This window comes from Ailuropoda melanoleuca, chromosome 2 (genome assembly GCF_002007445.2).
Source record: "Ailuropoda melanoleuca isolate Jingjing chromosome 2, ASM200744v2, whole genome shotgun sequence".
NCBI classification, from domain to species: Eukaryota; Metazoa; Chordata; class Mammalia; order Carnivora; family Ursidae; genus Ailuropoda; species Ailuropoda melanoleuca.
Window position 1 is genome coordinate 135,101,630 of NC_048219.1, and position 11,420 is coordinate 135,113,049.

Below are 11,420 nucleotides of genomic sequence, written 5' to 3' on the forward strand. Positions count from 1 at the left end.
AATTCATTTGCATTTTTATGTATGCAACTTACATATATTATTGTATATATGTATTGTGTATATACACACACACACACACACATATATAAAGAGAGCACTGTTTGCTCATAGGGAGGAAAACCGGGTGTCGAGGGCAACAGTGAAAGGAAAACTTATCATATACACCTCTTTACGTTTTAAAAATTTTGGGGGGCACCTGGGTGGCACAGCGGTTAAGGTGTCTGCCTTCGGCTCAGGGCGTGATCCCGGAGTTGTGGGATCGAGCCCCACATCAGGCTCTTCCGCTGTGAGCCTGCTTCTTCCTCTCCCACTCCCCCTGCTTGTGTTCCCTCTCACACTGGCTGTCTCTATCTCTGTCGAATAAATAAAATAAAAATCTTTAAAAAATAAAATAAAATAAAACAAAAAAATAAAAATTTTGGGCCCTGTGAACTACTTAAAAAATGAGGTGGAAAAAAACTGAAGGTAGAATAAAGATCTTCTGACAGGTAATACCTCAAATTTCTTAATTCCATTCATCATTTCTCAAGAAGCTACTGGGGAATGTATTCCATCTATACAAGAAAGTAAATAAATAACAAAATCATCTGTATCTAAGAAATAGGGACTCCATCAGAAATGTCAGTAAAGAAAAATCCCGAACAACTGCTGTGGAACAGGTCTAGAAAGCAACAATCCAAATTGGAACAAGAGGACAGAGAGCTTCAGAAGAAACCAATAAATCAGTGTGATTATGTGGAAAAATCACACTGTGATTATGTGGAAAAATCACACTGAGAAGATGTGGGAGTATGTAAAAATAGAAATTGATAGGCGGAAAAACTAAGCTATCTTTTTCTTAAATGAATTAATGATTAACTCCATGATTAAAAAATTTTTACTTCGACTCACAGTACGCTTTCGTGGCTCAGTAGTAGACAATATGTACACAATAATCATAAGTAAAAACTAAAATGTGAGAATTATAGCGGGAGGCGGAAGAAGGGAGAGCAAGGGTTATGTGTGTAAAAGAGCTAAATATTTATCTACTTTAATGGGAAATCAGTAGATAATATCAAATATTGATAAATTAAGAAATAGCAGTATACACATATGATTGCAAAAGGCAAATACTGGAAGAAACACCTAAAAGAGGTTAAAGTTGTTGCCTGGAGGCAGCAGGACTGGGGGAGATGAGAGTTAACTGGATTTTATTTTTTATTCTTAATGTTTTTAAAAGATTTATTTATTTGAGAGAATGAGTGAGAGAGCAGGAGGGGGGAGGCAGAGGGAAAGGGAGAAGCAGACTCCCCGCTGAGCAGGGAGCCCCAACACTGGGATCCTGGGGATGCCACAGATATGCTAGTATGCTAGTAGAATGCTAGCCTGTAACTCTGCACATTAAATCATCATTTTTATCTCCACAATAAGTTAAATTTAAAAAAAAAAGAGTTGACTGGATTTTTGTTGCTCTTGCTGTTGTGAGCCTTTTAATAATTCTAATTTTATTTACATATAAGTAGGCTATAAGTACAGGATTTGGAATCAGCTTGGATTTGAATACTGGCTCTGACATTTTACTGGCCTCATAGACAGAGGCAAATTACTTAATCTCTCAATTTTCGTGTCTCTAAAATAGAAAAATAGCATGCACCTCATTGAGTGGCTTTGAAGATTAAATGTTTAATTCATGTAAGTTGCTTAAAATATGCCTGGCACATAAGTGCTCAGTAGTAAAATAGTAAACAACAGCTAATACTTATTAAGACAACAAATATTAACTTCTGTTACTTAATAAAAAATATAAAGACATTAATAACTAAAATCTAATTTTAAAAACATGAGCCACATATTAAAGTCTGTTCCCTTTGTGAGAAAACTCACAAAATTAACACTCCCAGGTATTAAATCGGACTTTATTTCTTGAGACTACAGTCTTCACTTTAATCCATAACTGTGGTGGAGGTGGGGGAGGGGAAGACTGGTGAAAAATTCTACTTAGTCTTGGAAAGGGGGAGCTCAAACTGGAATCTGAAGGATGAGTTTTAGCTAGATAGGCCAAAAGAGGAGGAAAGAGAATTCCAGGCAGGGATGATGACACTTGAAAAGACAGAGGCAGGAGGAACACGGTAATAAAAAAAGGCTAGCAGAGCTGGAACAGAGAGTAACATGACAAAGGTGTGCACACCACACAGGAGCTAAATCGTGCCAGGCCTTAAGGCTGAGTCAAGGAGTTTGCCTGATCCTAAAGTAATGAAGGGCTTTAAGCAATTTTTCAATGTTTTGAAAATATCCCTCTTGGTATAGCATGGGGAACCAACCAGGAAGAATTCAGATAATCAATAGGCAGGCATTTGCAAAAATCCAGGCAAGAGATGATGGTAGTGACAGGAATGGAGAAAAGTAGATAACTTTGAGGAGGTGAAACTGACAGAATGCCTTTTTTTTTTTTTTTTGGTCTAGTCTGATTATATGATTTAAGTAACCATATAATCCTCCTTAACTCCTCACCAATAGCAATATACTCAGCTGTAAAACATTCATAAACAAAAACTATAAGACATTTCAATCACAAAGTTAACTCTTTGCCTCTAAACTGTAAAACCCAGGTCTTGGAACAAAACCAAAAGGCACAAAAATAATATAGAATTCAAAGAAATAAGATGGAAATAACAAAAATCTAAATTCAATAGACTAATTAAGTACATGAAACAGGTTTCCTAACTCTTCAATTTCTGTGGCTGCTGCCCAGAAAAAAAGCAAATATATTGCCTGCCCGATGCCTCTCCCTTCCCTGTGCCACTTTTACCCTAATATTTTTACTTCACAGTAGGCTTAGAGGAAGGAGAAATATTCCACGTTTTGCAAACATCTAAAGGGGTGTGTGTGTGTATACACACAGGCACAAAAGCAGACTATATTAAATCATATACGTAAAGTGCATGATAGAAGTATGCATAGGACATCTCCCCCCAGCTCATGTGTATGTGGAGGTGTGTGTGTGTGAAGGCATATAGTTTCCTAAGTGAGGTGAGAACTCAAGTGAGTCTTAAGAACCAGAAAGAGTTATAGAAGTAAAGATAAAAGGAAGGTACTTCAGCAGGGGGGAGTGACAAGAAAAAAGCAGACAGGAAAAAACTGTGAAATCTGTTGTAGGAAAATAAAATTTTGGTTTATGGAGTACAATTGAATAGTTAAGCAAGGGTCAGATTCTGTGGGACCATTTTAAGGACCACGGGTTCTATCCTGAGCTATCCTGAGATATCCTGAGCTATCTTATTAAAAGATTTAAGCAGAGGAGAGAGAAATTCGGGTTTACATTTTTAGAGATCATCAGCTGAGGGGTTCCGCTGAGGATGAATTTAAGCTTAACACCATCTGCTAAGATATCAGGTAGCAGGTGGCTATGGTACCCCAGTTAAGAGTTGATGAGACCCTGAACTAGAGCAGAAGTAGAAGAATTTGTGGGGAAAAGAAGGGCAGATTCAGTGATCTGATAGTTATGGAAGTTAAGAAAAGAGAATAAAAAAATGACCTCTGGATTTCTGCCATGACAGCTGGATAGTGGTACAGATCCATAAGCCATCCTCCAAAATCCCTGGAGCCAAATACGTCTTAAAATTCAGAATATTTTTTTAAAAAATTCAGAATATTTTGGATGTTAGAAAGGAGATATGTTTACATACTCGATATAACAATGTATCCCCAGCAGTGCCTGGAACAGTATCAGGTAATCAAATGTAGCAGTGTATCTGCAGCAAGACACATCCCATCAAGTGGAATAGTTGATAAATAGCTTCCTGACAGTGCATTTAGGTTTTGTTGCAAATTGAGTTCAAGTTTTGCTGACAAATGAGTTACCAAAAACATTTTGGTTTTCAGGGATTTTTTTTTTTTTTGGTTTTGTTATTGTGGATAACAAATGTTAAATGTAGTAACACCCATAAATAAAATATAGGAAGTAAAACAGGTTGTTTTTGTTTTTGTCTTTGATGGGATGAAGGTTCTGGTTTACTCAGGTATAATCTCAGATAATTATGACATCTTAAAGATGTCCAGCAGGCAATGGGATAGCTGAACAAACTAGTTGGGACAGTTTGAAACTAAAACAATTATAGGGAAAATGTATACTCGGGGAAATATTCTCTACTTGGTGCCAAAAATATGAGCCCAACTCAAAAAATGACTCAAGGAAACTTCATCTGTCAATAGTCAGTAATGACCTAGAATTCAGAGTCCTACTTGTCTCTGCTTTACCACATAAATTAATGCATTTTGGTCTCTTGCCATTGCTGGCATTGATTTGAATTCAATGTTGCTATTAGCAGTACATTAATTGTGTTAAAATTACCCAAATTATAGAAAATGAATTATTCTGATATTAACTAGATGCATAATTAGGTGACTGAAAATATGTCCTTCTCAATCAGATTTTCTAACCATAAAAGATGTCATAACAAATGCATTTCTACACTTTATGAACAAGAGAACTGAATATGTTCTCAAGATGATTTGGGTATTGATCATTTGCAAAATATTAAATATACTAATTTTCTTTTGGAGAAAAATTCCTTCTATTAGGAGTTAAAATTAAAAGCTTCTATGAAAAGTTTAATTAATCATCCCATCAGAGTTTCCAAGCCTTTATCCCTACAGGTCACTTAGGGACCTCATCCAATCTCTCAATCTCGTCTTTTAGGGGCTAGGGGTCTGATTCCTAGAATTTGTCTCTTATATCTGTTTCATAGCAAAAGAAAAAATATATAAAATGTTAACAGACTACAAACCAACAATAAACTGGCTTATGTTTACTCTAATAATTTTTTTAACATCCCATCTAGCACTATTAACAAGCCATAAAATTAGAGCTTAGAACAGAGCTGGACAGAATTATTTTTCTCTCTCAAACTTTCACTCAATAATTGTTACCATCAAAATCCCCTCAGAAAAACCTTTACGGTTTTTCCTGCCCCCAAACATACTACACTATGTTGAAGGATCCATTTAAAATACAATAATGTACAGGGAAGTTTCATGCAGTTCCTATGTTTGAGACAGTTAGTCTAGCATCAGGTCCTAGAGTCTCAAGCCCTAAATGTTTAATGTGGGTTAGAGTTAATTGTATATTTTAAAAAATGTACAGTTTGGTTTTCTTTCTTTTAAATATGTGTGTGCATATGACACAGTACTCTAATAGAAAAATCAGCCTTAAAAATGCAAATTCAATTGGATGCCATTATTTGCATTGTAGGTTCTAGCCCATTTGTGGTCATAAAAATCAATCCAGTGTGTTGAGACCAGTATTTTTAAAATAACAGAGAAAATCCACACGGGTAAGGTTAAATATTGTTTTGTGAGACTTGTTACACACACACACACACACAAAGTGTACTGCACTGAAGCATAGAATACATTTGTTATTGAGGATTGCAGTCCAAAAGGAGTTTTAAAAATACTAATGTTGAAGAAGAGTGCTTGCCAGCCAAAAATCTTGAGTGTTGCCAATGGAGGGATGACCCTGGGTTGCTGCCTCATAAAATATATTTTAAGCCAATACAATAAAAGATCAGAAGACTAAATTATGTTGTCCGTGTTGACTCAAAAAATTAACTGTGGCTCTGAAATACCAAGGAAAGATTAAACATCTCAATCCACATGGCATCTTTAATACACATGTGATCCGCAGTAAGAGAAGAATGATATACTCACTCATTCTCATGGAGTCAGGCATCATCTGGACAAATTAGGGTAAATCAGAGCTGGACAAAGAACAACTGACTATTCTGTACTCATAAAGGCCTTACAAACTATATGAAAGACAAAAAGAAAAACATCTTATGATAAACCGGATTAAGGGTGGTGAAAAGATAACATGAACCTTGAGTCAAGTCTCTGGTAATAATAATGCCATGTCTACCACTAACTTGTTGGGTGAACTGAAGTTAAAATATCGCTCTCAGCTGTTTATTATAAACCGTATGGATTGACTGAATATCCAAAGTGAGAAGGGGTTCTGATAATACAAGGACAAGAGGAGATTCCTGATTTAAGGCCTCATTACCTTAATCTAGGGAAGTATTATTTTTTTTCTATTTTACAGATAGTTTGAGGCACACTGTTACTCTAGCTAATGCAAACTTGTTACATTTCTTCCTTAAGAGTAAAGATAATCTAATAACATCTGGCTCAATCATCAATGAAGTTTAAATTAATACTCTAAACTTGAGGAACAACACCTACTTCTAATTTTTAAATGGTATTTAGCATACGTATTTCTCTGTATAGAGATAAGATTAGGAGGGCCGGCCAGGCTCTTTTGACAAAAGCAGAAAGCATTGGTTGAAAACATCATTAATAATTATGTCCTGTTTGTGTGGTTGACTTTTTACACCTTTAACTGAATGTTAAAAAAATAATAATAATTTAAAAAATAAAACAAAAATGAGAGAGGGAGGCTCTTGACTATGGGAAACAAACTGAGGGTTCTTGGAGGGGAGGAGTTGGGGGATGGGGTAACTGGGTGATGGGCATTAAGGAGGGCACTTGATGGAATGAGCACTGGGTGTTCTATACAACTGATGAATCACTGAACTCTACCTCTGAAACTAATAATACAGTATATGTTAATTAAATTGAATTTAAACAAAAAATTTAATAAAAACAACATGAGGGCTTCAGAGGGGAGGAGGGTGAGGGAATGGGATAGGCTGGTGATGGGTAGTAAGAAGGGCACGTATTGCATGGTGCACTGGGTGTTATACACAACTAATGAATCATCGAACTTTACATCAAAAACCAGGGATGTACTGTATGGTGACTAACATAACATAATAAAAAAAACATTAAAAAAAAAAACACCTTGAGGTACCACCTTACACCAGTTAGAATGGCAAAAATGGACAAGATAGGAAACAACAAATGTTGGAGAGGATGAGGAGAAAGGGGATCCCTCTTACACTGTTGGTGGGAATGCAAGTTGGTGCAGCCACTTTGGAAAACAGTGTGGAGGTCCCTTAAAAAGTTAAAAATAGAGCTACCCTATGATCCAGCAATTGCACTGCTGGGTATTTACTCCAAAGATACAGACGCAATGAAGAGAAGGGCCATATGCACCCCAATGTTCATAGCAGCAATGTCCACAATAGCTAAATCGTGGAAGGAGCCGAGATGCCCTTCAACAGATGACTGGATTAAGAAGCTGTGGTCCATATATACAATGGAATATTACTCAGCTATCAGAAAGAACGAATTCTCAACATTTGCTGCAACATGGACGGCACTGGAGGAGATAATGCTAAGTGAAATAAGTCAAGCAGAGAAAGACAATTATCATATGATTTCTCTCATCTATGGAACATAAGAACTAGGAGGATCGGTAGGGGAAGAAAGGGATAAAGAAAAGGGGGGTAATCAGAAGGGGGAATGAAACATGAGAGACTATGGACTNGCAGAAGATATGAACAGACACTTTTCCAATGAAGACATACAAATGGCTAACAGACACATGAAAAAATGTTCAAAATCATTAGCCATCAGGGAAATTCAAATCAAAACCACACTGAGATACCACCTTACGCCAGTTAGAATGGCAAAGATAGACAAGGCAAGAAACAACAATTGTTGGAGAGGATGTGGAGAAAGGGGATCCCTCCTACATTGTTGGTGGGAATGCAAGTTGGTACAGCCACTCTGGAAAACAGTGTGGAGGTCCCTTAAAAAGTTAAAAATTGAACTACCCTATGACCCAGCCATTGCACTACTGGGTGTTTACCCCAAAGATACAGACGTAGTAAATATCAAAAACTGGGGATGTACAATGTTCATAGCTGCATTGTCCACAATAGCTAAATCATGGAAGGAGCCGAGATGCCCTTCAACAGATGACTGGATTAAGAAGCTGTGGTCCATATATACAATGGAATATTACTCAGCTATCAGAAAGAACGAATTCTCAACATTTGCTGCAACATGGACGGCACTGGAGGAGATAATGCTAAGTGAAATAAGTCAAGCAGAGAAAGACAATTATCATATGATTTCTCTCATCTATGGAACATAAGAACTAGGATGATCGGTAGGGGAAGAAAGGGATAAAGAAAAGGGGGGTAATCAGAAGGGGGAATGAAACATGAGAGACTATGGACTATGAGAAACAAAATGAAGACTTCAGAGGGGAGGGGGTGGGGGAATGAGATAGACTGGTGATGGGTAGTAAGGAGGGCACGTATTGCATGGTGCACTGGGTGTTATACGCAACTAATGAAAGCATCAAACTTTACATCGGAATCCGGGGATGTACTGTATGGTGATTAACATAATATAATAAAAAAAATCATTAAATAAAAAAAAACTGGGGATGTACTGTATGGTGACTAATATAACAAAATAAATATTATTTTAAAAAAACAACAACAAACTATAGGATTTGCCTAAGGCATTTTGTTAAGTGTGAAATTTAAAATATATTTTTAAAAATCAGCAAATACAGAAGTAAACAAATGTGGGCACTGGAATTGCCATTTATTATTAGAAATCTCTGTGTAAAAACGCTATAGTTAAAGCGATATAAAAAGAAAGATGCTTGGTACAAATAAACTGTTCAGAATGTTTAAACTAATATGTATGCTAGACTTCAGATATTAAAAGTAAAAGTTAAATTTAAAGAATTCTAATTGTAGTGTATGACTTTAACTTCATGTCTTTTAGCCACAGACTCAAAGAAAATGTATACAGTAAAAGAAGCAACAGATTTTCTCACAACCAGAAATTCTCAAATGAAAATGCAGCAACTTTATTTTTTAGCCATAGAATTTGAATGTAAATGTCTTCCTTATGTAGTATAACTTTTATAGCAAGTTACATTAGCTTAATAACATTTTCTGTTAACTCTATGGGGCTCTAAAAACAGAAATAGTTATTTGATGAGTTTGAAGTGAAGTGTTTTTGATGAGTTTTGAGAAGGAAATAAAAGGCTAAGGTAAGCACCAGTTTCACCCTCAATTCTTAAGCTTCAGAAAAGCCTAATTAGGCAGGGAAAGGAATTTGGGCCTGGCACACCCAGGTTCAGTCGTGGCAGGATCCTGAAACAAAGTTTTTCTGAACCTTTGAGTCATATGCCACAGGCAAACCAGAGCCACGATACAGGTCGTTAAGTCAACAGGTCCTTTAACGAGATGGTGTGCGGTTAGTGAGTGGCAGTTGGATTTCTTCCTGCCACGAAGAAAATAACTCTTCTCGAAAAAACCGGAAAGTGGGCGCAGCTCTGGCTTAGGGAGTGCACCCGGAAAAGTGTAGAGACCAGAGAAAGGAAGAGAGAGAGGGATGTCCGCGTCCCGACCACAGAGCGCTTTCCAAACCACTCGGAAACCATTTAAATGGCTCGGGCGGCCGCGGTTTCCAGCCTAGGACTGTCTGGGGTCCGGCTGGGAAAGTTGCCTGGCAAAGCCATGCCCTTTCCCGTCGCGGACTTGGTCCCCCCCCACCCCACCCCTCCGTCCCGGTACAGGGACAGGAGGAGACCAGCAACCTGTTAGCACGCGTGGAAACGCGGCCGTCTCGCGGCTAGCCCAGTCCCTCAGAGCCCCCACTCTGAGACTCTCCCAGGGTCAAGCTGCGGGCCACCAGGACTTCTGCCTGGGTCCGGCTCCTCGGGAGCCTCCCTGTAGAGGCTGCCAGGGGCGACTGGGCTACCCCCGGAGCGCCACCTGCCCCGGCCTCGGGCGCCCCTTTCGGCGTCTCGGGAGGGGCAACCGAAACACTGCTCTCGAGACCACCTCCAACCGGCTACTGGGACCGTACCCCTCTCCCTACCACGTAAACCTCCGAGTCCGTCCCACCGCCCCCTCCGACGCTGCCCAGGGTCTACTGGTTCCCCGCCCGCTTACCTGGCGGGTGGGCACGGCAGGGCGGCGGGAAGCAGCGGCCGGGCGGGCGCTGGACTTGGGCCGGGCGCCAGGTGCAGGTGGTGGCGGCGGCGGCGCCTCTGGTTGCTGTCGCTACAGTTGCCGCTCAGTCCAGCTCCTCCGCCGCCGCCGCCGCCTCCTGCCTTCCCGCTGGGCCTCCTGCGTTGCCAGGAAAGGCCGAACCGAGGCTCCGCTTCCTCTTGGAGTCTCCCAGGTGAGCTCCAGCCTGCGACGTCGGCAGGGGCGAGGCCCCCGTCCCGCGCCTGCGCGCCAGCCTCCTGCCCCGCCCAAGCCCTACCTGAGCGCTCCAGGTGAGGACCGAGCGCCGCGCGCGCTGGGTGGGGGCGCCGTCCGGGCGGCGCGCAGCCGCCGCGCCCCTTCTCTCGCCGCGGACGTGAGGCTGGCTCTCCAAGCGAGGCGCGCCTCCGCCCGTCTACATTCGAGGAGTCCTGCCCTGACCTGGTGGCAGTGGTCACCTTGTAACCAGAACTCAGTCTGGGTCCTTGGGGAACCAGTAGGTCTATATTTCCCTCACACACTTCTTCCCTTCTCTACGGTTCGCCAAAATGAAGGGCTGCACTGCCCGGAGCCTGGGGGGGCCAGTGCCCCCGACAACCACCTCATGACGGCTGCAACTGTTGGCTCGTATGGTTTCCTCGAGCAGGGTTCAGCAGCTTCTGTCACCAGTTAGGTTCGTGAGCTATTGGGTGAGCTTCCTTCCCATGTGCTAGTCTTGATTTCATCACTTGACTCACTTCGGCACAGCTAGTGGTTTCCGTTTCTGTAAGCGCGCGCTCTGGTAGGGGCGCCTCACGTCCAAAGGAGGAGCCTCCCTCCTCCAAAAAGAGCCTCTGGTATTTGGCAGAGACTTGCTAACTTGGGGCGCACCACCCCTTCCTGGGTTGCTGTCGAAAGGCAAACCAATTCCCAGGCTAGAGAAAGCAGCGACAATAGAGAGAAACCTGCTGTCCTTGTTTAGAAAGATACTGGCTTCCTGGAGAGGTTTTTCCTTCTAATAGGTTTGCTTGAAAGCTCACCATCTATTGGGAGGGTGACAATGCAGACTCTAGGGAGACAGGGGGGGTTGCCACTGTTTTTAAAGACAGAATTTTTTCAACAGTATTTTTTTCCTTTTATGATATTTACAACTTTGTTTCAACCTTCCTTCTGCTGTTATGACAAACATTGACACACCCAAAAGCAGGACTTAAAAATGACCTTTATACCGTCCCATAAACTCATTCACTATTTGGCTCTATTTTCAATGTACATAGGAATATAAATAGAAAAATAGCCTAAAATGTTTTTGTAGCATGCTTAATTACGTGGTGGTAGGTTTTTCTATAAAGTTTAGCTGTGGTCTTCCTCCTGCATTTTGACACATAAACGTATGGTATCTATTTATTGGTATATTAGTGCTATGTGTGACCTAAAATTAAAATTTAGAAATACTGGTTAGTATAGTATCAATAGGTGTAACTTTAGAACTTGGCTAGTCTGACATTGGTTTTAGCATCCACAATACTATTCCTTTTTTAA

General features: G+C 40.5%; 1 protein-coding gene across 2 annotated transcripts in view; it reads right to left on the reverse strand.

The window, feature by feature from the left end:
* The window catches only part of GALNT3 (polypeptide N-acetylgalactosaminyltransferase 3), a 65,117-nt gene extending 54,504 nt beyond the window's left edge, over positions 1–10,613 (reverse strand). For both annotated transcript variants that reach the window (XM_002926929.4, XM_034654670.1), the window contains exon 1: positions 9,864–10,613. The gene's annotated coding sequence lies outside the window, so the exon portion shown is untranslated. The remainder of the gene's footprint in view (positions 1–9,863) is intronic.
* Between the last annotated feature and the right edge of the window lie 807 nt (positions 10,614–11,420).